A 26401-nucleotide genomic window follows, 5' to 3' on the forward strand; every position below is an offset into this window, starting at 1 on the left:
AGCAACCTACATCCAGACCCCACTGCTCTTACGAGAATCCCTTACTTCCTTAATCTGCTGTCATCTGATGTACGGACCCATCAGAATCCTCACATGCTTAATTAAATCATTTTTCTAATGGAATTGTATTTCTTTATTCTGACCCTCTTCAGATTCTCCACTATCCTTTATACAGCTCATCTCATTTTTAGTTTTCATTATATTGTCTATGATTTTTTTCTCTGGATTTCTCACCAACTGGGCCTTTTCTTCTTTCTATGCCCCAATTTAGTGATTCTCTTGTTGTCTATCTGCTGACTTTCCCCTACACTTATGTATTTTTTTCATTCAAGTGTTTTAATGATCTCTTCTACACTAAAATTCTTGCCTCCTGGACATCTTATTTCCTCCATTCTTTCCTCTCCTAGTCTCCAAAAGTTATTATAGCGCCCTTTGTTATTTATTAAAAAAGAAAAAAAAAAAAGAACTGTTCACACTTCTACCTAGATGCCAGACATTTGTATAGGCCCTGAAAATAGAGTAGTGAAAAAAAAACAAATAAAAATTACCTGCCCTCATGCAGTATGTATGCTATTCAGGGAGACAGAAAATAAACATGATAACAGTAAATATTAAAATCATGGAAATGAGTGTTAAAGGGAAAACATAAAGCAAAGAAGGGATATGTGAAATCTCCTGGGTGGACTTAAAATTTTAAGCGGGAAGTTGAATTTAGACTACAGGGACCAATGCAGAAGCTAAAACATCAATTTTAAAAGTGCTGCAACAGTTCAGGAGAGAGACAATGATAACATGGACCAGATATAAGAAGAAGGAATCAAGATTAATGCCAAAGATTTTGATCCAAGGGCCTGGAAGGATGTCACCACCACTAACCAATACAGGTAAGTGAGAAGAAGCTGCATGCTTGTGGTAGGGTTTTCAGCACTCCCCGTGGGAGTTATCTGATAGATAAATGCATGTTGCCTGGGAAGTTAGATAGATAGATTTGAAGTTAAGAGGAAGATCTCAGCTGCAGAATACAAACTTTGTTGTCATAAACATAAAAATGGTATTTGGCCCCATGAGAGGAAAATCACATAACTTTGGAAATGAATAAAGGTAGAAAAAGAAAGGCCGAAGAATTAGAGTTTAGAAAAATAAGGGGGAACCTGTAAAGTAACTGAGAAGTAGTCAGAAATGTCAGAGAAGTGATGGACATTAGGAGAAAAAAATGATTCTAGGAGAAGTGCATCAGTTGTGTCTAATGCTACAGATAAGTGCAAATACGAGAACTGGCAATTAAAATGACCAATATGAATGTCTTGGTGACCTTAACAAAAGCAATTCCAATGGACTCGGAGAGAAAAACCTGATTGCAATAAATATAAGAGAGAATGGCAAGAAGGAAACTTGTAACAGTAAATAGAGAAATTCCTTGAGAAGTTTTGCTTATAAAGGATAGGGAAACTTGGGAACACAGCTAGTAGAACTAGTAGAACAAAGTGGTATTAAGTGAGGGTTTTTATGATGAGTTAATTAATAGCATGCCTATATGCTAATGAGATAGAAAAAAACATGGTGTTGTTGAAAGTTTGGAGAAATACAGAACAGGCAAAAGTGGATGGTATTTATGCACAGATGGAGACCCAGCTTGGTTAGAAACATGAATGAACACGGAAAAAAGAGACACTGGAATACAGTAGTATAGATACTCTTAGGTAGGTGATGCATCACTAGAAACTTACAGAATTTCTCTTTAAAATGCTTCAATTTTTCCAGTGAAAGGGGAAACTAAGACATCAACTAGAAGTAAGGGTGAAGGAGGAGGTACTGGAGGTTTGAAGAAATAGAAGAAATCATGAAGAATCATCAAGGAGAGTGGAAGGGAAAGAGGATGAAGAAAATATAGTACGCTTGCATTAAAAAAAAAAACCCTTGAAGCTATTGATAATGAAGTTAAAGTGAGATCAGTTACCATAGCCATATATTTGATTCATCTAACTGTATAGGTGCATGTTCATCACAGAAAGTAAGTTTTAGTAGAGTTATAGTTTCATCAGGATAAAGGGAAGCATGAGGGTTGATGATATATGCAAGGGAGAGATTATAATGATTGAACACAAAATTTAAGGTAGGTATAGAGGAAATAAAAGATTATTAGGAGATGCGGGGAAGTACAAAGCTGGCTAGTTGATGCTAACTAGGTCTTGGTAGTGCTGAGAAATGCTATCGTTGGGATATTAAGGATAGTGACTCAAAAGATAGGAGTTGAAAATCAGAGAGTTGGATATTTACAATAGAGTTGATGGCAGAGTCATGGTGATGGGGGAAAAAAGGCCAAAGGAAGGAGCCTGGAGGTAAGGTTGAGGTAGGGAAGGAAACACCATCATTTGGTGGGGGGAAAGTCAAGGAACTGAGGAGCCAAATACTACAAAGGTTTTCTGTGTGGATGTTGAAATCATTAAGAATTATGAAAGGAGGCATATTAGAGAGTATGCCAATGATCCAGTGTGGTGTAGAGATGACTACTACAAACAAAGACATTGGCATAACTTAATGATAAAAAATTCAAAGCGATGATGATCAGGGAAGAAGGAGGGAACGCCACCTGTGAGCAGGACTGATTAACGAGGAAGACACTTATTCTGTTCCAAATGTTTATTCATTCAGCTGCTCAACCACATTTTTTAGGTATGTGGCATGTGATAGGCACTATGCTAAATGTTTAGTTTCACTGTCTACTTTTGATTCATAAAATAACATTAAGATGTAGGAACTCTTTATTATCTGCATTTTTACAGTTGACCAAATTGAGGTTCAATAATGTACTCAATGTTATTGAGCTATTGTTTCCTCTCTCTCTCTCATATTGTGCTTCCTTCATGCCAAAGTAATGCCAGGGCAAGTTTCTTAACACTGAGGGTTGACCACTTTGTCAACGGTGGTGAGGGGAGCACTGCAGACCCCTCCGTGGTGAAACAACAACTGATAGAAATTATACACACACACAAATTCTTTAAATATCTGGAAGCTTTCCCAGGGATTACAACAAACCAAGAAACATTTATTTTTCAAGAAAATTTACTGCAACAGGGGCACTTGGGTGGCTCAGTCAGTTAAGTGTCCGATTTTGGCTCAGGTCATGATCTCACAGTTCATGAGTTCAAGCCCTGCATCAGGCTCTGTGCTGACAGCTCAGAGCCTGCAGCCTGCTTCGGATTCTATGTTTCCCTCTCTCCCTGCACATCCGCTACTCATGCTCTATCTCTTTCTCTCTCAAAAAGAAACATTAAAATTTTTTTTAAAAAGAAAATTTACTGCAACAGTAGATTTGATAAAATAAAAAGCAAAGACAAAAAATAATGAGAGGGGCGCCTGGGTGGCTCAATTGGTTGAGTGTCAACTTCAGCTCGGGTCATGATCTTAAGGTTTGTGCGTTCGAGCCCCGCATCAGGCTCTGTGCTGACAGCTAGCTCAGAGCCTGGAGCCTGCTTCAGATTCTGTATCTCCCTCTCTCTCTGACCCTCCCCGGCTTGCGCTGTCTCTCTCTGTCTCTCAAAAATAAATAAAAAACATTAAAAAAAATAATGAGACTCTGTGGCTCTTGAGCCTTTACAGTCTCCCTCCTTTTTACAATCCCAGCTCAGCATGGCAGAAGGTCTACTTTGTGCAGGAATGGCCAAGAAGATAGGACTCCCACTACCCCATGCTCCTAGTCAACAGTTATGATATCTCCTTGGAAGGAACAGGCTACTACATTTCTCTTTTCTCCGAGCTCCATATTGCGGAAACTAAATTCCAATGGCTGCATCTAAGAGTTCAAGGACTCCCTTTCTCCATGAAGCCCTCACTTGTAGGTCTGACGCTTTACCCCAGATATAGCAGACTGACAATAACGTCCTTTTAACACCCCAGGTTGCTTTTAGGGAGGAGATTTCACATGGGGAGAGATGTGTGGGAAAGACAAGAGGCAACGTCTCCTCCTCAGTTCCCCACCACTGAAGCAGGGATGTCCCTCTAAAGAAGTGGGCTACTGTCTCCACTCCCAGTTCTAGAGCAGTGGCTCAGAGATTTTTCCCCAGGGGAGAGGTAGGCCATGACAGAGACCTCCAAGGATCTCTCTTACAGGAAATAAAGTTCAAGCCTAAGGTTGTTCTCAAAACCAATGGAGATTTTGGTAGTAATCCATAAGAAGAGGCTAAAATCCATGAGAGCAACAAGCAAGACCTAAGACCAGCTAGTCTATAAAAGAGAATCAGGGGGAGAGAAAAATAGGAGGAACTCTCCTGGGATTAGAATAAACCTTAAAGATTGGTCTCACAACCATCTTTGTAAAAGGGCTCAAAATTAATTATCCTGTAGGGGCGCTTAGTTTCCAGAGTATCACAAAACATAGTAGCACAATTAGTTGGTAATTAGTGTAGCCTAGCATTGGAGTGACCAGAGAAAAGAAAAGTCTAAGAGAGCTGGATAAAACCACTGTCATCTCAGGGTGACTGTGCATGCCCAACTTTGTACCCACTAAAGAGTGACACCAGTGACTTCACACTATGGGGAAACAGACTTTACTAAAGTAGTTCAGCAATGTCAACAAACAAATAAGTATGCAAATAGCAACAATAAAAAGCCTTTACGAGGTGGGAGAGTTAGGATCTTGAGTTACTACAGTTTATTATTGAAAATATGAGACATGTAAAGAAATGGGGAAGTGTGACCTACACATGGAAACAAAAGTAAGCAATAGAAACTAATTGTAAGGGGGTCTAGTTGTCAGACTTAACAAAGACTTCAAAGCAGTCATCATAAATATGTTCAAAGAACTGAAGGAAATCACCCTTAAGTAAATGAAGGCATAATTACAAGGTCTCATCAAATAGAAAATATCAGCAAAGAGAAAGAAACTTAAAAAGAACCAAAATGGAAACTCTGGAGTTGACAAGATAACTGAAACAAAAAATTTCTAAAAACTCTCAACAATAGATTTAAATGGGCAAAAGAACCAGTTAGCTTTAAAACGCTACCTCAAAGGGTATTATGTTAAGTGAAATAAGTCAGAGAGAAACAAATACTGGGTGATCTAACTTATATGTGGGATCTGCAGGAAAAATAAAAGTCTCATAGTTAGAGATTAATTGCTGGTTGCTGGATATGGGTTTTGGGAGTGGGAGAAATGGGTGAAGTTGGTCAAAGGTACAAAGTTCCACTTATAAGATAAATAAGCCCTGGTGATATACTGTGAAGCATGATAACTATAGTAAATATTGGATTATGTATTTGAAAGTTACTAAAAGAATAGATCTTAAAAGTTCTCATCAATAAGAAAATAAAGCTGTTAACTATATATACTTATGTATATTAGACTTATTGTGGTAGTCATTTTACAACATATGTATACAGGATCACTATGTTATACGCTTAAAATAATATAAAATATGTCAATCATATCTCAATTGAAAAAATAGTATGGCTGGGCTTTAGTGTTGGTAACTGGTAAGATAACTAATTTAAGGGATATTTCATTGCTGGTGTGTACAGAACTTGGCATCTGATAAAAATAGAAACTTTAACTTATAGTTATCCACTTATAGTATATAAAGGCCTTTTCACAATAAAAATAACAATAAAATAAGAAAGATCTCAAATCAGTAAGCTAACTTTCTACCTTAAAACACTAGAAAAAGAACAGATTAAACCTAAAGTAAGCAGAAGGGAAGAACTAATAAAAATGAGAGTGTAAATTAATGAAATGGAGCATAGAAATGTAATAGAGAAAATCAATGAAATAAAAACTGGTTCTTTGAAAAGATCCACAAAATTGACAACCTTTAGTTGGACTCAACAGAGGCATGAAAGGGGACATTACTACTAACCTTACAGAAAGAAAAGGATTATTAAGTACAGTGATGCTATGTATAATTACATGCCAACAAGTTAGTTAACTTTGATGAAACAGAAAAATTCCTGAAAAGAAACAAAGTATTGAAGTTTAAAAGAAATAAGAAATCTGAATGGGTCTTCAACAGGTATGAGATTGAATAATATATTGGGGATCTCCAAGACTACTTTGAGGATTAGACCCATTAAGAGGACTTACAGGACTCAGCATATGATTGTATTCATGGCTATGAGGATACCATGGCTAGTGAGAGGATATCAAACACAACCACAAAGGAAAAAAGTACATGTCTTAAAGTCCAAGGAAAACAAGGTGTAAGTTTCCAAGGGTCATCTTTCACTGAAGTCACAAAGTACATGCTTAATTCTCCCAATGAAAAATTGTGACGACACACGTGAAAAGTTGATTAATGAAAGCTCACCAGAGACTCAACATCCTGGGGCTGGTCATGTAGACAGCATCTGCCTGGTCCATATCAAAATTCTAGACTCCCAGAAGAAATGCAGGAGTTCAGCATAAATCACAATGTTTGCATAAATAGGTAACACACAGTAAGCTACTCTTATCAATTCTGGAAATGGTGGGAACCCTCCCCAAATCCAAGTCCCCAGATACCAGCCAACTGTAAATTAGCTTTTCTAAGGATCTTAATTCTGCTATGTTAACTTTTTTCTGACCAATTATAAATTTTCTGGTTTTTGCACAATTAAACATTTTTAAACTCTCCACAATGCAAAGCCAAGATCCAGTCTCTCCTCCCCAACTGGTAAAGTCTACCAAGCATTAAAAATAAATAAGTAGGGGCACCTGGGTGGCTCAGTCGGTTAAGCATCCAGCTTTGGCTCAGGTCACGATCTCACGGTTCATGGGCTCGAGCCCCACATCGGGCTCTGTGCTGACAGCTAGCTCAGAGCCTGGAGTCTGCTTCAGATTCTGTGTCTCCCTCTCTCTCTCTGACCCTCCCCTGCTCGCACTGTCTCTGTCTCTCAAACATAAAAACCATTAAAAAATTAAAAAAAATAAGTAGATAGATAGATAAATCATTAATAACAAATTTTCACAAACTCTTCCAAAAAAGAGGAAAGAACATGTCTCAGTACATTAGGTTAAGATCTAATAAGGTTACTTTGATATCCAACCTAGAAAAACACATCACACAAAGAGAAATCACCAACTATTCTCTAGTGAATAAATATGCGAAAGTTCTGCAAAAACTCCAGAGAGTTGAGTCTTATTATTTGCAGAAGTTATGTTCTATAGAGTCACTGAGAATCCTGAATTAGTGAATAGTGAGCCATTGCTCATAAGAGAACTACAAGGTTAGGTTCTCAAGAGCCTTTGGTCATAACTTTTTCATCAACTAATCAATAATAGCTTTGTTTTATATGTGTTTGTGTTTAAAGGCACTTTATTTAATATATATTGCTGACTCATTAACATTGAACTCATGACCAACAGCACTATAACTCATTCCTGAATAAACTGTACCTAACAAGCATTTTCTATGTAAGCCACTTGACAGACAGCCTTCTTGTACTTAGAAGTATTAGCTAGCACTTGAGAACTAATGTTGGAAGCCATTTTAAACACCAATCATCAACAAATGTCACAAATGCATGGAAAATATGACACTAAATAGGCCACAAAAGAATACATGTTTCAAATATAAAAGATGAAATAAGAAGGGAGAATATTGTTTTTTTCAGGGTGCCTGGGTAGCTCAGTCAGTTAAGCATCTAACTTCAGCTCAGGTCATGATCTGATCAGGTTCCTGGGTTTGAGCCCTGCACTGGGCTCTGTGCTGACAGCCCAGAGCCTAGAGCTGTTTCAGATTCTATGTCTCCTTCTCTTTCTGCCCCTCCGCAACTTGTGCTCTCTTGGTGGCTCTCTCTCTCTCTCAAAACTAAATAAACTTAAAAAAAAAAAAGAAAAGAATATTGTCTTTTTCAAGTTCAACTTAAAATGTGCACAATGGTTAACAAAATTTTCAGTGTTCTGTGCATGTTCACAAATGACCACAAAAGTGCCAGAAACATTGATTTGGGGATTAAAAGTAGATTTTAGTGAGTAAGTAAATTTGCAAATATGGAAACTGCAAATAATGAGGACTGATTGTACCAGAGAATAGATTCTAGCAACATATAAAAAGGATTATACAACACGAGTAAGTGGGATTTATCTCAGGAATGCAAGTTGGTTTAACATCTGAAAATCAATTAATATAATACATCATATTAATAGAAAATAGGACAAAGCCAGATAATCATCTCAATAGTTTCAGAATAATCATTTGACAAAACCCAATATCCTTTCATGATAAAAACACTCAACACACTGAAAATGGGAGGGAGTTTCCTCAACAGGACAAAAGCATCAATGAAAAGCCACCATTGTGTTTAATAATAAATACTGAAGAATTCTCCTTGAGGTTGGAATCAAGAAAAGTATGTCCTGTCTCAGCACATTTATTCAACATTGTACTGAAGTTTCTAGCCAGGTCAATTAGGCAAGAAAATGAAATAAAAGGCTTCCAGATTAGAAAAAAAATAAGATTAACTCTTTAATCTTACAAGTGACATGATCTTATATATAGAAAATCATAAGGCAGCAACTAAAAATATTATTAAAATTAATAAATGAATTCTATATAGTTGCAGAGTTCACATTACATACAAAAATGAATTATGTTTTCATACACTAGAAATGAATAATCAAAAAATGAAATTAAGAAAAACAATTCCATTTATTGTCTTCAAAATGAATGAAATATTTAGAAATAAAATTAAAAAAAATTTTTAACATTTTTATTCATTTTCAAGAGGCAGAAAGACAGAACATGAGCAGTGGAGGGGCAGAAAGAGAGGGAGACACAGAATTTGAAGCAGGCTCCAAGCTCTGAGCTGTTAGCACAGAGCCCAATGAGGGGCACAAAGCCACAAACAGTGAGATCATGACCTGAGCTGAAATCAGCTGCTTAACCGACTAAGCCACCCAGGCACTCCAGGAATAAAATTTTAAAATAAAGACAGAAAATATATTCTGAAAGTCAAAAACATTGTTGAAAGAAATTAGAGATCTTTATTTAGATTTGAATGTATTTATTTAAAGACACGCTGAGTTCCTGGATCAGAAAACTTAATATTGGTAAAATATCAATACTCCCCAAATTGTTCTACAGATTCAATGTATTCCACTGGAAACCTCAGCAGTATTCCTTTTTAGAAATTGACAAGCTGTTCTTAAAATTCATGTAAAAATTCATGGTACCCAAAATAGGCAAAAGTCATGAGATAGAAAAACAAAGTTGGAAGATACGCTTCACAATTTCAACACTTACAACAAAGCTACAGTTATCAAGAGGGTGAGGTACTGGAACAAGGGTGAACATAGAAACCAGTGCAATAGAACTGAGAATCCAGAGATAACTCTCACATGAACAGTTTAGTTAATTTTAGATGAAGGTGCCAAGACATTTCAATCGTGAAAGAGTAGTCTTTTTGGCAAATGGTGCTGGGATAATTGAATATTCACATGCAAAATAATAAAGCTGGAGCACTGCCTCACACCATACAAATGGGTCATAAACCTCAATGTAAGAGTTAAAACTTGGGAGAAAATATAGGAGTAATCTTCCTTAACGTCAGCTAACCAAAGTCTTCCTAAATATGACATGAAAACAAAGGTGAGAAGAGAAAAAGAGATAAACTAGACTTCATTAAATTAAATTGTTTTTGTGTTTCAAAGGATAGCACCAAGAAAATGAAAGGAAGTTCACAGAACAAGAGAACATATTTCCACAATACATTTTATAATTTATATTTGATAAGGGGTTTGTATCCAGAGTATGTAAAGAAATTTACAACTCAGTAGTAAAAAGATAAATAACACAATTTCAAAATGGGCAAAAGATCTGAATAGCTATCTCATCAAAGAAGATATACAAATGACCAAATAAACAAAAGGATAGTCCTTTAACACCATTCGTCATTAGGAAAATACAGATCAAGGACACAATGAGAGACCACTTCACACACATTATGATGGCTAAAATTAAAAAGACATGTTTTGACAAATTTGGCAAGGGAATGAATAATTGGAACCCTTGTACACTGCTGGTTGGAATGTATAATGTTGCATCCAACTTTGGGAATTAGGCTGGCAGTTCCTCAAAATGTTCCTCTAAACATAGTTACCATAAGACCTAGCATTTCAACTCTTAGGTATATACCAAGAGAAATGTAAGCATATGTCCATGCAAAAACGTGTACACAAGCATTCCTAAAAGCATTACTCATTTAGCACAGAAATGGAAACAACCCAAATGTCTATCAACTGATGGGTAGATAAATAAATATGGCATCTCTATATAATGGAATATTATTTGGCAATAAAAGACCAAAATACTAAGCCATGCTACAAGACGGATGAACACTAAAAACATGCTAAATGAAGGACATCAGTCACTAAAGACCATATATTGTATGATTTATTAAAAGACCCAAATTTGTAGAGACAGAGAGGTCAGCAGTGTGTCTAGCTGAGGTATTAGAGAGAAATGAGGAGTGACTGCTAATGAGAAGTGTTTATTTAGGGGTGGTGAAACGTTTTACAGTTGGTTTTGGTGATGGTTATAAAAATCTGAAAATATACTAGAAACCATCGACTGATACACTTCAAATGTGCTAGGTGTATGAGGTATGAATTCTGTTTCAAAAAAGCTGTTACATATATATTAGAAAATTCAGATAACTTTTTTTTAAGATCCATCCACGCGAAAGTCTGACAATAGTGCTAGCCCCTGGTGCACAATCTATTCACTCTTACATGGATTATGATGAGTAATCTACTACAGAAACTGCTTCCAGTTTTGATGAGCCAGCTGTCGCAATATTAATTTTATTAAAATACTATTTTCATTAAATCACTCCCTTGCTTGATATCAATAAATCTCTAATCTCTGCAGTCTGCCATTTAAGACCCATAATCAACTGGCCAGTGGTACCCACTGTGTTAGGCAAAATAACAAGCCTCTCAAAGATAGATGTCCATATCCTAAATCCCAAAACCTTTAAATATGTTACATTACATGGCAAAAGAGACTGTGCAGACATGATTAACTTAAAGTTCTTGAGATGCAGAGACTATCCAGGATTATCCTGTTGGGCCCAATGTAATCACGTGCATCCTTCTAAGTGAAAGAAGGAAGCAGGAGATTCAGAGAAAAGGTGCCACAAAGGGAGCAGAGGTCAAAGTGATGTGGGCCACAGTCTAAGGAATGTGGGCAGCTTCTAGAAGCAAAAGTTGCAAGGAGATGGTTCTCCTCGAAAGCCTCCAGAAGAAACGCAACCCTGCTGACCCATTTTTCTTTTTTCACTCTGACATTCAGAGCAGTAAGATAATAAATTCATATTGTTTTAAGCCACTGCATTGGCGGCAATTTGTTATAACTGTGGTTGGAAATGAATGCACCCATGCAGCCATCTCACTATGGGTTTTTGGTCTTTTCACATCTCTGATTTGAATAATGCTCCCCCACTTATCTGGAAATCCCTTTCTTTTCCTCACTGCCGACACAGGAAGGCCTGCCTGAATATGAATACCCTCAAGAAGTTTCGCCTCCACTAACTCCATCTTCAGGTCATTTTAATTCTGACTAGAGAGGCGCCTGGGTGACTCAGTTGGTTAAGAGTTCAACTTCGGCTCAGGTCATGATCTCACGATTTGTGGGTTCGAGCCCTGCCTTGGGCTTTGTGCTGACAGCTCAGAGCCTGGAGCCTGCTTCTGATTCTGTGTCTTCCTCTCTCTCTGTCTCTCCCCTGCTCACTCTCTGTCTCTGTCTCTCAAAATAAAATAAAGACATTAAAAATTAATTTAAAAAAGTGATTCTGACTAGAGATTTCTTTAGGATGTACTTGTGCCATCTACAAATTACCAGCACGTGCATTACCTATGGACAAATATTTGATTTTAAGTTAGACATGGAAGGCACTTAGCACGTTATATGGAAACAAAGTAGTGAAGTGTTGGTATACTGATGGCCCAACTTTTTCCAAGAAAGCCCTGATTAATAGAGTTGGCTGATTAAATACCCCTAATAAGACTGATTTCTATCATGCTATTGTACACCTTAAAACTTAAATAATGTTATGTGCCAGTTACATCTCAATAGAGCTAGAAAACAATAAAAGATTGATTTCAAGCTGCCAGTGGCTTGACTACCAGATCACAAAATCCCTGACCATTTAATAATGTCTTTAGTGAGCTAGTTCATGGCTCTGTTTCATCAGATCCTTCTCTTAGTTCTTTCTTTCCAATCTATGGTTATAAATGTATTCTCAAGCACAGAAATATGCCTATTTTCTTGATATATGCCTAATAGTATTTAACAAATATTTCTAAGTCTTTGAATTTAATTCATTTACTCGGTGAGGGCTCCCTCACCAGTGCAGAGGTTTTTTCCCTACCATTACCGTGCATTGGTATTCATGATAATACCTTATGCTCCTGGAGAGGGGATTTCTCTTCTCATTCCACTCCCTAGCACATCTTTCACACAGTTGTAAGAATGTTTTTAGTCAATAAGGAAAACTTTTTAACAGTCATTAAGTTTTCGAAAAGTGAGGTTAAAAGTGTCAAGCTCCAAATTATCAGCTACATGAATAGAATCTTGTCATTTATCATCAGTTGAGAGGAAATCAGGGATTTTATAGCTGTACAGAGCCTTGGTACCATTCACAGAAGGCCACAGTTCTTTCCCAATGTGTGTCTTCTTGTTTATGTCCTCCACTGATTTGATTCATGTTCATTCACTGGACAAATATTTATGGATTTTCAAGAATTCTCAAAATGGGAAGCAGAGATATTTTTCAGAGATACCTGGGCACTTATTCTGCTTTTCCACTCCTGCTCCTCACCTCCACTGTAATAGTTTTCTAGTACATTACAATAGCCGCAAAATTAGTAGCTTAAGACAACATCCATTTATCACTGTACAATTCTGTTGGCTGAGCTCTATGATACCACAAGGCTAGAATCAAGGTGTTGGATAAACTTAGTTCTCATGGAGGAGGCTTGGAGAAAAATCTGGTTACAATATCATTTCTGTTATTAGTAAAATTTAGTTCTTGCAGTTACAGGACTGAGTTTCTATCTTCTTGCTGGCTCCAAGATGGCTGGGGCTGATCTAAGATCCTAGACCATAAAAATTCCTTGTGTCACATGGTTTCTCCATCTTTACGTAGGTAATGGTGTGTCAAGTCCTTATGCATCCAACCTCTGACTTCCTCTTCTGCAACCAGATGGAGACAACTCTCAGCTTTTAAAGGTCTTGTGATTAGCTAAGTCTCACACAGATAATCTTCTTTAAGGTCAACTGTGGCATTTAACACAAGCTCATCACAAAAATAAAATTCATCATATTCACCGTCTTAGGGATTATTCAGGACTCATACACATGAGAAAGGAAAACAGAAAGTTTTGAAAGTCATCCCCACCATGGCCTTTCTGATGCTGACTTTGGTTCAAGAACCAGAAAAATTGATACAGTAAATATAAAGACAAACACGTAGATTATTAGCATAAATTCTTATAAAATGGAGCTTCCCAAATTGAAGATCCTACTCTGGGCCAGAAACAATGAGCTGCTTTTAGGGTTTCAGTGAACTATGGGAAGCTACTGTGAGATATACATAATGTAGCCACATTGTTTTATAAGATTTCATTATAGGGATAATTAAATAGGGATCTAATTTATTTCAGGACAGCCAGGGATTTCTGGTCTAGATCACCAGAAACATTACTTCAGTTGGTGTCAAAAGTGAGATGAGACACCCTGCAGAGACAGAAAGAGATGTTTCCATGAGGCTTGCAGTCTAGTAATAAATATACATAAGAAGATAGATGATAAAGGAAAAACATGCTATGTCCTGGGCAAAAGGAGATATTTATGCAAGTGCTCAAAGAAAAAAAAAAGGGTATAGTGCATTTGGAGGAACTGCAAGTATCTCAATATGATTGGAAGGTGAGGGAGGAATGGAAGCTGCTCAGAAGTTAAACTGGAGAAGCAAGTAAGTGAAAGTTCATGGAGAGCCATTACACCACGTAAAGGTAATTGATCCTAAAATTAATCGGGAGTCCAGCAACTCCATGAATAGAAATTTATTCTAAAAAGATAATAAATCAATAAAGATTCATGGACCAGGATATTTACTACAGCATAATATAACAGCCACCCATGCCCCTGCACCCATGGAAGTAAACTCAGGGTTCATCAAAAGGAGATTGAGAGAAATAATTGATGGAGTTGGCAACCTTAAAATGATGACATACATTCCATTTCATTGACATGGAATAACACTGTATTAAGAATAAGACTATGAAGGAGCACAAGATGAGCACAAGTACTTATTATGCACCAGGCAGTGAGATCAACCCTTATCAAGTACTACGTCTGATCCCCTCAACAATTCAATGAGGTAAAAACTGCAATTGTTCCTATTTTACAAAAGAGGAAACTGAAGTACATGTGGTTAGATAACCTGTCTAAATCCACACATTTATTCAGAAGCAGAACCAGGATTAAAACCCAGGCAGACACAGTATTTTTCTATGTTTCTACCTTGAATTCTGAAAAATAATAAAATGCAAGGGGGAAAGAAAGGGAAGGAGTGGGAGTGAACAAGGAAAATGAGAGAGAGACTCAAAGAGACAGAAGCAGAGAATGAATAGTGGTCACCAGAAAATCCTAAAAGGCACCTGGGTGGCTCAGTCAGTTAAGCGTCAGACTCTTGATTTCAGCTCAGGTCATGATCTCATGGTTGGTGAGATTGAGCCCTGCATCAGGCTGTGTGCTAAAAGCTTGCTTCAGATTTTCTCTCTTTGTTTCTGCCCCACTCATGCTCTTTCTCTCTCAAAATTAAGAAACTTTAAAAAAATCTTAAGAGGAGTTATTTCTGAGTTGTAAGATTTTAGGTAATATTTTCTTTCTTTATTTTTTTGGAGTTTGTATTTTTACAGAGAGCAATTTGATTTTTTTTAATTAATAGACTTTTTAAAAAGATCCGTGTTTGGTTTACACATAAACTGAACAAAAAGTATGGAATTCCAATATACCTCTCTCCTCCCTCACACATTTTTCTCTATTATTAAAGCCTTGCATAGAAAGGCACATTTCTTATAATTGATGAGCTAATATTGACACACTATTATTAACTAAATTCTAGAGTTTACATTTGTGTTCACTCTTTGTGTTGTACATTCTGTGGGTTTTGACAAATGAATAATGTCATGTATCATCATTACATTATCACACAGAATAATTTTTCTGCCCTAAAAATTCAAAATAAACTCTAAAAGGCAAATAATCATCACATATATCAAGGATTTACGGTAAGTGTATGAGACAAGTTTAGTCCAATTGCTCTGAGTCTAATCTCTCTCATACGGGGATATGTTCTCATGTTGCAGCGAAAGGTCCCATATAAATTGTTCCTCTCTTTGCATTGTTCTTCAGACTTAAGCTTGGGTTTTACTTCTATGGTATCATTTGTCTTCCTCCTAACTTCCATGGTAGTGTCATCCCATGCAAGACTGGATGACTGAGTTCAAGAAGTTGTATTCTTTATGACAAGCAAATCCAGCACAAGAAGAGCAAAGCTCTACGATGCCTCAAATCTTCTTGATCTTGATGCCCACACAAATCAACAGACTTTCTATAGGTCTTACAGAGGAATTAAAACTCAACATCTGTCACCAGTGTTAGGTTCTGTATTTTTTATTTGGTTTATCTATAAGCCTAAAACTGCTCTGTTACTGAAGGATAATAGAACTGGCATAACATTTTGATTCATGGCTGAAAGAAGTGACACATGTAAGAATCACTGAAGGGTTTCCTTATTTGTCTGATTTATTAGTTTTAGAAAAGGAAGAAATATAGTTTCCTCTATTTACAGTTATATATTTCATGTTTTGGGTTCCTCATATTTGGATACTATTTTCATAATGTTATTACTTATGACATTGTCTTTGTGCAAAATAGTAGAATACTTACCAGAAATTTTTTATCTTTAGAAAATGTTCATTTTTCTCTTCAGTGAATGCCAGTGAGATTTAAATTTTTGTCTACATCTGAGAGTAATTTGCCAATGTTTTATATTTTATGAATGAGAACTTGAGGTAGGTATAGTTACCTATTTTTTAATCAGTTTTAGCTTAATCCCTTGGAATTGTTTTCTCTTTTTAAATTGTGAGTGATTTAGGGCATTCAAGCAAATTAAAGTACTTGTGGAATTGGGTCAAATAGAGACTAATACATCGTAGTGAACATTAAGGGGATGAACAAAGAATGAATAAATCTAGAGTAATAATAAATACATACAATAATTCAGGCAGATTGTCCAAGTAAAAACTATCTGCCTTTGAAGTAAATGTCTGCTTCCCAATGATTCCCAGAGAAATAGTTAAGTCTATAATTGTCTCCTGAACTAGAGACATTTCTACCCAATTGCATATGGTACAATATGTCCACTCACATCCTCAATGGGACTTCAGACTCAGACTCAACAGGATCCAAACCAACCTTTTAATCTCTTCTCTGCCCTACTTCAATCCAGATTTCCTTCTGGTTCTGCATTCTCTTCTTTGGAGTGTTACACTAGCATCGATCCTTTTGCACAAGCTGGAAACAGAAAGGTCATCTTGCATTCCTCCTTTTCCCTCTCCTCATCATGAAAATATGACAATGCTGATTTTATTACATGCCCTGCCTTTATAATCTCGCTCAACTACCTACTCTCCTCTGCACAAATCCTCATTTTATTCTCCTTTGTTCTATTTCCTCCACAGAAAATCTTTCATGTACCTTTTCAAAAACCCTTTAATAATTCCTTCCATAGATTAATAAAGACCACATCCCTCTGAACAGGAAACTGCTTGTCATTCCCTCCAACATCCTACTTGTCCAAGGTTTGCCTGAAACCCTATGCACCAGTGTATGTATGGAACTATTTGCCTTTCTTGGAGCATACTACATTTAGTAATGCCTTTGAGACTTTGTGTAAGGGATTGTCCTTTTCCAGAAGATCCTTTCACTCCATTTCCATTTGATGAACTAGCCTTTAAACAAGTCTCAGACACCATTCCAATTTGAGTTGATCTTAACACATGCATAAGTATAAAGCTCTAACCATACTGGACTGTGATTGCTTGTTCACCATGCACTACATGAGGGCAGAGACCAGCCTTCCCCTCTCCTGTCCCCAGAAACCCCTGCTGCCACAGAGGTTTGAGAATGAGCAAGGGTGCAGTAATTATTTTTTGAAAGAATAAAATAGTTGCCAAAGCCAGATTCTGGACTTTGAATATCACAAAAAAGAATTTTATTCTATAGACATAGCTCTGAAGTATAGGAGGGATATAATCGAATCTATGTGTTAGAGACAAAACTTGGGTAGGGTAATTGATGTGCTAAAGATGGGATATATTTGTTGTAGGGTTGGCAAAAATGACTGGAGGCACAGTTATGGATTTATTGGGATATTAGGTTGAAGAATGGGGATATGATTCATGCAATGTTCTATGTCAGGACTGAATTACATTTTGAATATACAGTAAGAAGAAAATAAGAACTCTTAATCTGCTTAATATCCTACCCAGTACTGCAATTCTGATACAAATGTTAAGTAGGAAAGAATGATTACCACATTTTATAGTAATTAAACACATAAAGGACTTATGCACTTATTTAAAAAATACTACCTTCCCATAATACCCCACTATGGCTGGATCAATCATAAATTTATGAAACCAAGTTTTATTTGTTTATATTTAAACTCTTGGAGCAATACTTTCCATAGCTTGACACTGTAGATAGAAATTTTCTTAAATTTGTCTACCTAGAGCTTTAGGATGGTAACATGTTATTCTAGTAGTTGGTGAAACTGTCTGTGAAGATAAATAATGCATATTAAAAATAGATTTTTTTCTAAATTTGTGAAAGAAGCTCACCAAATCTTCCATAACAAATTAAGTTAATGCCCATAATTTCTGTCAAAAAAATTTTTTGACTTCATCTCAATTTTCTTAGAAATGAGTTGTTGGATATAATCTAAGAAGGTTAAAAGTGATTCTAAACAAATCTCAGATAATATCATGATGTTTTCCAACATTTTATAACACAACCAAATTAAAAGACCATCCCTTGCTATTTTACAGAATAACTTCTGAAATAGAAAAGCAGAGAGATTGCATATACTTCCATTAGAAAACGGATGGAAATAGGGGTGCCTGAGTGGCTCAGCTGGGTAAGCGTCCAACTTCAGCTCAGGTCATGACCTCGCAGTTTGAATCCTAGCCCCATGCTGACAGCTCAGAGCCTGGAGCCTCCTTCAGATTCTGTGTCTCCCCCTCTCAAAAAAAGAAAATGGGTAGAAATAAAGTAAAATTGAGCAGAGTCAATAAAGATTTTGCTGCTTCATAATATACAAGTTATTTGTCAGAACATATTTAAAATCCATAAGATTTTCTCTGTGAGGCAGGTGTAATTAGATATAGTTCATCTATTTTATACACTTAACACTTAATATAAAAAATAAATGACTTTCATATAATTCTAAGCTTCAACATGGAATTATTATTATCACCATTATCCTCACACAAGAGAAAAATAGATTGTGGTAAGAAAAGAAAGATTAAGGTAACACATTAAAAGTAAAGTATAGCCAAAAAGAACTAATTCTCCTAAATTACATAACCTATGAGTAAATATACTAGAAATAAGGTAACTGCATTCCGAGGGGTCAGCACTGAATCTATTTTATTCCATGAAGGGTTGTTTATGACAATCAATATTGCCACTCATTTTTGATGATCTTTTGTGTCCTCTGTGCCTCACATTAAATGCATCAACATGTTTGATTTTTAATTTAGCCTTGTTAAAGTAATTTAGTCAACCTTCACTGAAGAAATGCTGTTATTTGCAATGACAGTGAATGCTATTTGGCCTCTTAGGGCAAATAGGACTGTCAGCCACATTGTCAAGTTTTGAGTTGACACAGTCAAGGAGCTAGTGAAGAGGGAGGGAAAATGGTAGGTTCCAGCTTTTAACAACATTGGGTGGTGGAATGCCAGGGGTGCACACTGGTTGCTAGTTAGTTGTTGTTGTTGTTGTTTTAAGTTCATCATCTATTTTTGATTCTATGAAAGTTCCACTCTTCTCTTTACCACTGGGGTAATAATGTCAGTCATTTTTTATTCTTCTGTCTTCTACAGCACCCATCCCAAATCATGTCAATCCACATTTTATGTCTCACTTAAAACTTTGTTTAATGTTTATTTATCTGTGTGTGTGTGTGTGTGTGTGTGTGTGTGTGTGAGAGAGAGAGAGAGAGAGAGAGAGAGAGAGAGAGAGAGAGAGAGGGAGAGAAACAGAGAGACAGAGCATGAGCAGGGTAGGAACAGAGAGAGGGCGAGACACAGAATCCAAAGCAGGCTCCGGGCTCTGAGCTGTCAGCATAGAGCCCAACACAGGGCTCAAACTCATGAACCATGAGATCATGACCTGAAACGAAGTTGGATGCTCAACCTACTGAGCCACCCAGGTGCCTCAATCCACAATTTTTGTCTAATTCAAATGTCCTTATCCGAATTCAAACTTTGGTCACCTTACAATTGTGTACTTTCAAGAGCATCAAAACTGATCCCTCACTTACTTTTATGTGAGCCAGGCCACCAAATAGATTACCACTATGTTAATCTCTTAAAAATTCTCATTTCCAACCATGTCTCCCCTAGATTTTTAGTGTCTTACATGATCTACAAACTAATGTCTAAAATTTTTCCCCAATACCTATGTTTTTTTCATAATTTGCTCAAGCTTTTTAGTCTTCCTTAACCTGTGTTCCTTTAGGCACATGGGACTTATTGATTATATCTATCACTAACTTCCATTGGCTACTGATAACATAGGATACATAGAAAAAATAATTTCTCATGCTAGAAAAAAAATCTATATTTTCTAGTAACTAGAAGAACAGGTGTGTGTGTATGTGTGTGTGCGCGCACTATTCTATAAAAGTAATTTAAAAATTCAATTTCAGGAATCTCTAAATATTGCTAAACTTTACAAAAGTCAGACATTATTTATTTAGTTGTTTATTGTCTGTCTATTCCTCCTCATTCCACTAAAATATAAACTCCACAAAAGCAAATATCTTGGCTCTCTTGTTTACCACTATATCCTTAACCTCTAGAAAAGAGCTCAGAGTCTAGTAAACATTCAATAAATATACATTACTTGAATTAATGTATCTCCAGTACTTGGCAGAGTGCATGGTGTTTAGTAAAAAATCAAGAAATGTTGATGAAATGGAAAAAATAATAAATGACAAACATTAAGGAATACATAGTAAGGTCAAAGTTAGGAACATGTGCAAATATTTCCAACATACTTTTAAGAACCCCTTAGAACTACTACTGTACATTTTGGAGTTGACATTTGACTCAAGGTGTGGCTTCCTGGGTAACAAATACTCAGGCACCATAGGGCATGCAAAGTCATGGGGCAATGTGGTCGCCCAGTACCTTCAGCAGATCAGCTCTCTTACTGGAACTCAAAGTAACTGGTTGGGTTGAAAGAGAGAAGAGGGAGGGAAGGCAAATAGAGTCTTTGGTTGCCAATGCGGAAGATTCAGAGAACAAACCAAAAGGCATGACTTATTATGTAGTTTTAGCTCGGTGAAAAATAAAAACGAGGGGTCTCTTGTTTAAAAAGAAAGATGAAAGGGTCAATAAAGGTAATAAAATATGAAACTTGTTCCTTTCTCTATGGATTCTTTCTTGACCTGTCACGTTGCTTTTATTTGCTATTTATAGTCACACTCATTCGCCATGGACATACTTGCCCGCAAAGTGCAGACACTTGCTGGAGCCCAGGAGCCCTCAATTGAACCCTGATAGGCTTTCGGGCCACCCCTGCAAGACGTCTGACAAACCTGTAGACCTGGCTGCATAGGGAAGTCAATCTCCGCTTCTCACCACCGATACCCAACATAGCAGAGACCTACTGGGATCCTCAGAGACCGGAGCTCCTACACTTGTACACGCCGTGCTCCAGGACCCCAGATGATGAGGCTCAACACCACTGAGTCACCTACTGGAGCAGGGATGCTGCTGCCATTGTCCGCCCTGAAACACTAGTGGGCACCCTTTACCCCAACCCACCCCAAGCCCTTGCCCAGACCCCACAGCTGTCAGCGTGGGGAGGAGAAATGAGAGTCTCATATGGATGGCTGCCCCAGGCAGAGGGCAAAGCAGTCTTGGGGCAGAGGCAGGGGCAGGAAGAGGGCCCTGGGCATGAGGAAGCAGAGGACAAGGAGTTGGGAGCTGGCCTGAGAACCCATCCTGAGGAGGAGCAGAGCGTGTGAGCCAGGGTCTACATTCTGGCGACACGCTCCCGTGTCCCATATCATCTCATGTACAAGCTGTAAATTTACAGATAAAATTCTCAAGAATTTCAAGACTGGAGAGTAAAGCATAAAACCCCAACAATGGGACCTTCCTGAATGTGTGTGACCACTCCTATGAGTGGTCCCCATGGGAGTAGACCTCCAAAGGGAAACAAAGCCAGGGGCTACATCTTTTAGCTCTTGACAAGACAGTGAGGGGTAGAGCACAAAGGTGCATTCTTGCGGGCATCCACAGCACATCCAACCGCACCATCTAATCTCCCTGCAGACCTCACATGTGCTGTGATTTCTGATTTCTATTGCAGATCAACTTGCTATAGTTGCTATAAGACAATGATTGAAGAAAAGGAAAAGAAGTTGGAAAGATGGCAAAGCATTTGGTTCAGACACTTAAAAATAAAAATAATGAGGGGTGCCTGGGTGGCTCAGTCAGTTAAGTGTCCAACTTCAGGTCAGGCCATGATATCATGGTTCATGAGTTCAAACCCCACATGGTTCTCTGAGCTGACAGTGTGCAGCCTGCTTGCGATTCTCTCTCTCCCTCTCTCTGACCACCCCCCACATCTGCTCATATGTGCACGCGGGCATTCTCCCTCTCTCTGTCTCAACATAAATATATAAACTTAAAAAAGAAAATAAATAAAAATAATGAAGGAAAGGAAAAAGGAGAAGAAAAAAGATAATCTTCCCCCAAGAAAGGTACTATTTATTTAAATCATGGTTTTCTGGCTTTGCAAAAGATGCCATATTATATCCATTTAACTAGGTCACATGATATGAACGAAGCTACTTAAAAGATGGGAAATCTCTCAAATGAGAAGGCATCCTTAATATTTGTTAAGTGCAAGTCTGTGTACTGGGAACTTTAAAAACATATTTGGTTTATACACACACAATTCAAAGCAGACATCATCTTCATTTGTCAGTTAAAGATGTGGAATTCAACAGTTATTTTAGGACAATTATTATTTTGGTCAAGAACAAGTAGCTAGTAAGTATAATGGCAGGAGAGGAGGAAGGACAGGAAAAAAAGCATTTTTTACTTAGATTTTCCTCAATGAGCGCATAAAAGTTGCATAGTCCAAAAAATATAAAGAAAAGTAAGAATTAATAGTAATCATCTATTTGTACTGGACAAGTTGCATTTCTAAAAATATGAAGCAGGTAATGCATGAATTCATTAGACCTCTCTTATATTATTCATTATTCTTTTCCCCCTCACAAATCACTAAAGAGAATATTATTGAAAGAAATTAAATCTCTTTCAGACCCATATATTGTACTTTATATAGTTACATATGCAGAATAAATTCAGGGCTCATAGCAGGAAATACAGGTAGAGATGATTATTATATTTTTTTTGGCAAATGTGTTCCATACATATGTTTCACCAAACACTCTAAAAAGCTCATAATAGAGAATTCTGAAAGTGCTTTAACTTATAATTTGCCTATATTTCTACCTTCTCTAGGAAATTTGTCCCATTTAAAAATATTTAATTAGCACTCCTTGACTCCTGGCTTTTTCTACCTAAATTTATTTAAAGACCTTTAGAATGTGTGTGTGCAATGCAGGAATATTTACATTAATAATTCTTGTCAAATTGAGAATATTTTAATTCTTTTTTTTTCAAGAAACCATCCATTTTCAAAGGCTCTTACTCAGTTACAGTTCTGAAGAGATGACAGATTGGTTCAATTAAAGCAAAATTTGTTGAAGATATATAAATGTATATATCTAATATATAATATTTGAGCTTAAATCTCAAGTCATACAAATTTATTGAATAGCTTTTATTAATCTGAAAATACTTAACCATCTACAGCTTGCTTAAAATTCCAAATGTAAGATTTTGAAGAAGAATGCATCTTTACACATAAAATCTCAGTATATTTTCAAAAATTCTGAAAAAAGTTTGACTTAAAAATATGCTAAGGCTTCTTGGGGCAAATGGTCAAAACATTACCTTAGGTAAGACATATTAATCACAGAGGAGCCTGAGTAGCTCAGCTGGTTAGGCATTCAACTCTTGGTTTTGGCTCAGGTCATGATCTCACGGTTTGTGGGTTCAAGCCCTGCATTAGCCCTGTGCTGACAGCACGGGGCTGGCTTGGGATTTTCTCTTTCCCTCTCTCTCTACTCCTCTCCCACCCATTCTTTCTGTCTCTGTCTCTCTCAGGATAAATAAATAAACTTAAAAAAACCTTAAGACATATTAACCCTAAAAAATCCTAATTCTAAACAAGTCAAATCTCTATTATGCATTGATTGCCAAATTTTAGTTAACATATTCCTATTATAGATATCAGGAAATTCAACATTCTTCACTTTAGTGAAAAAAAGCAAGTCATCATCAATATACTAGTATTTATCTATAATACCCTTGATTAACTAAATCTGAGGGATGTTTGCCACCGTTGTTACCTTTTTGCTAGAATAATCCAAGGTATGGTGCTATCTGTTTTCAATATCAATTCTAAAAGCACTAATCTGATTCATTTCTGAGGCATAATAATAAAAAAGACATATAAGAAATTGGAGTTGTGTTCATGTAACAGCTATTAATTACAGCCCCTGTAATTTGATATCTAAGTTAATATTGAATGATAGTTCTAAACCAACTATCTGTTGTCTCTTACTCAAAGCATATCATCAGGGTTCCTGAATAAATAGCCATGATACAAAGGGAATCCCTGTGGCAGAAATTAAGAAATAAAGTACAGGATGGAGTAACCTCCAGCCTTCCATGCTTTTATCTCTAGCATGCCTCAAAACCAAAGAGAGAATGCCTAACCATTAAAAAAGATTAAAGGTGTTAATTAGACTAAGAGATAGAGACCCATCGCCCTATGTCAGGCAGACCAGACTAAATCTTCTAATGGATTAAGACACTCAGACACACACACACATGCACACACACACACACATGCACACACGCACACACGCACGCGCACGCGCGTGCGCAGTTTTTTTTTTTATCTCTACTGAAATTCTCTTGATGGTGGTGATATACATTTGTGAACAATTTTTGTTGAAGTTGATTAAAAATTTTGGACAACATTTTTATAGGAAAAGTCATTTCTATTATTCCTATCAAAATTATTCATAACCCTCAATAGTAAAGTAGAACCATATGAGGCTTAGAAGAGTAACCAAACTTCATAAGAATGAAACTCAGAATTGCCAATTCCTACATTTCCTTCATTTGAGCTCATTATGAAGTTAGTATCAGATTATGTAGAGATTCTTTTATTTTTCATTCAAGAAAACACAGAATATGTTAGTCACATATATAAATTAAGATGGATTTGAAGTCCTTTTTTTTACCGTTTATTTATTTATTTTGACAGAGAGAGAGAGAGAGAAAACATGAGCAGGGGAGGGAAAGAGAGAGAGGAAGAGAAAATCTCCAGCAGGCTCTGTGCTGTCAGTACAGAACCCAACTCAGGGCTCAAACTCACAAACCTACGATTATGATCTGAACCAAAATCAAGAGTCAGATGCTTAACTGACTGAGCCACCCAGGCACCCTGAATTTGAAGTCTTTTAATGTTAGTTGTCTGAAGAAGAGAACATTATTGTCCAAGATAATAATTACCTTTTAAATAAGTTTTTTCATCTTTTTATATTTTACTATTTTAAAATTTATATATTTCCACTGCTAAAATGTAAGGGAAAACATACACATCCATTTTACATAGCATATAATATGCCTATAATGTTAATCTGCTTACACCATATACATATGTATGCATATATCTGTAAATGTGTATATACATATCACATGTATATGTCTGTATGTATGTGTGTTTGTACACACACATACCTACATATATGCACATGTATTTTAGTTTCTATAACAGAGGATAAAATGTTTTCTATGTTCTCTCTCTCTCTCTCAAATGTTAAATGTTTTTACTTGCTATACTTGAAAGGTAATGTGAAAGATAAGAGGCTAGAAATCAAAATAAGTTATATAAACTAACAACATATAAACATATTTTAGACAATTGTTTAAAAAGCCATTGAAAGCATTACTTTAAAAGAACGCTTTGAGCACATTGTAAGGGCCAATAAAACCCAAAGCAACAATTGTTCATAAAGATACCATCTTTGTAGAAAGATGAGCTCCACTAGCTCATCCTGGAGACGGTCTCCTATCCATTAATCCCCAGAAGTCAGAGGGACTTCAGCTTTATTTTCAGCAGAATGTGGACAGTGCAGTGACAGTGCTGCCTAAACTGGCCACAGGTCTGGATGGCAATGTGTAAATCACAGGAGTCTCATACTTTGAGAACACATCGGAGTGCAGGGCCTTTCACCTGCGTATCTATACCATGGCTAGCTTGTGATCCCATACTTCTGAGGCTGTGAGTGCGGTTCAGAAACAGTAATAACTGAGCTGGTAGAGAAGATCTTTACCTGAAAGTTTGCCAGCGACACCAACCTCATAACAGAAAGCCTGGTATCAGGGGGTTCCTGGAGACCATTGAGATAGGGCTGGGACTTACAGTGGTCTCTGAGCCAGTGGCAGCTGCCCAGAAAAGTGAACTTAGTGTCTTTTTCTAAGCTACGATTAAGCATGAAAGTCACTTGTACCTAATGGTCACCGACCAGGACTTTCTACAGGAGGAGCAAGTAGTGCGGGAAAGCTGCCCAATGTGGATGGACACAGCTGCTTTTGTGACTCTGACCTGAACTTAAGTCATTCCCTGGGCACGTTGGCCAGAAGCAAAAAGTGGGAGCAGCTACCAGGCATGGTGGGCCTTAGCAGCTTGGATCTGGCCCAGCAGCTTCAGCAAGAGGAGCATATACAGCAACAAGCAGTCCAGCCCGGGCCAATGTGAGCCCCGTCCCTGCAGGGGCGAGGAGCCCCATCTGTACGCACAGCTGGGGAGAGTTGGCAGCAGCTGAAGCAAGAGGCAGACTGTGTCCTCCTGTGCACCTGCCCAGTGTTAGGCTGCCCTGCTCGTTCGTTCAGAGGCTATGGCTGGCTGTTTTGCTTGCTCCCCCGGCTCGACCTGTGAAATATGTAAGATAACTTATTTATGAAATGTTGGGA

The 26401-nt window shown here is 37.1% G+C and overlaps 1 pseudogene; it reads left to right on the plus strand.

Annotated features, from left to right (window-relative positions):
• Positions 1-859: 859 nt before the first annotated feature.
• LOC115278784 lies at positions 860-26366 on the plus strand (annotated as a pseudogene).
• Positions 26367-26401: the final 35 nt, after the last annotated feature.

Source organism: Suricata suricatta, chromosome 15 (genome assembly GCF_006229205.1).
Source record: "Suricata suricatta isolate VVHF042 chromosome 15, meerkat_22Aug2017_6uvM2_HiC, whole genome shotgun sequence".
Taxonomy (NCBI): domain Eukaryota; kingdom Metazoa; phylum Chordata; class Mammalia; order Carnivora; family Herpestidae; genus Suricata; species Suricata suricatta.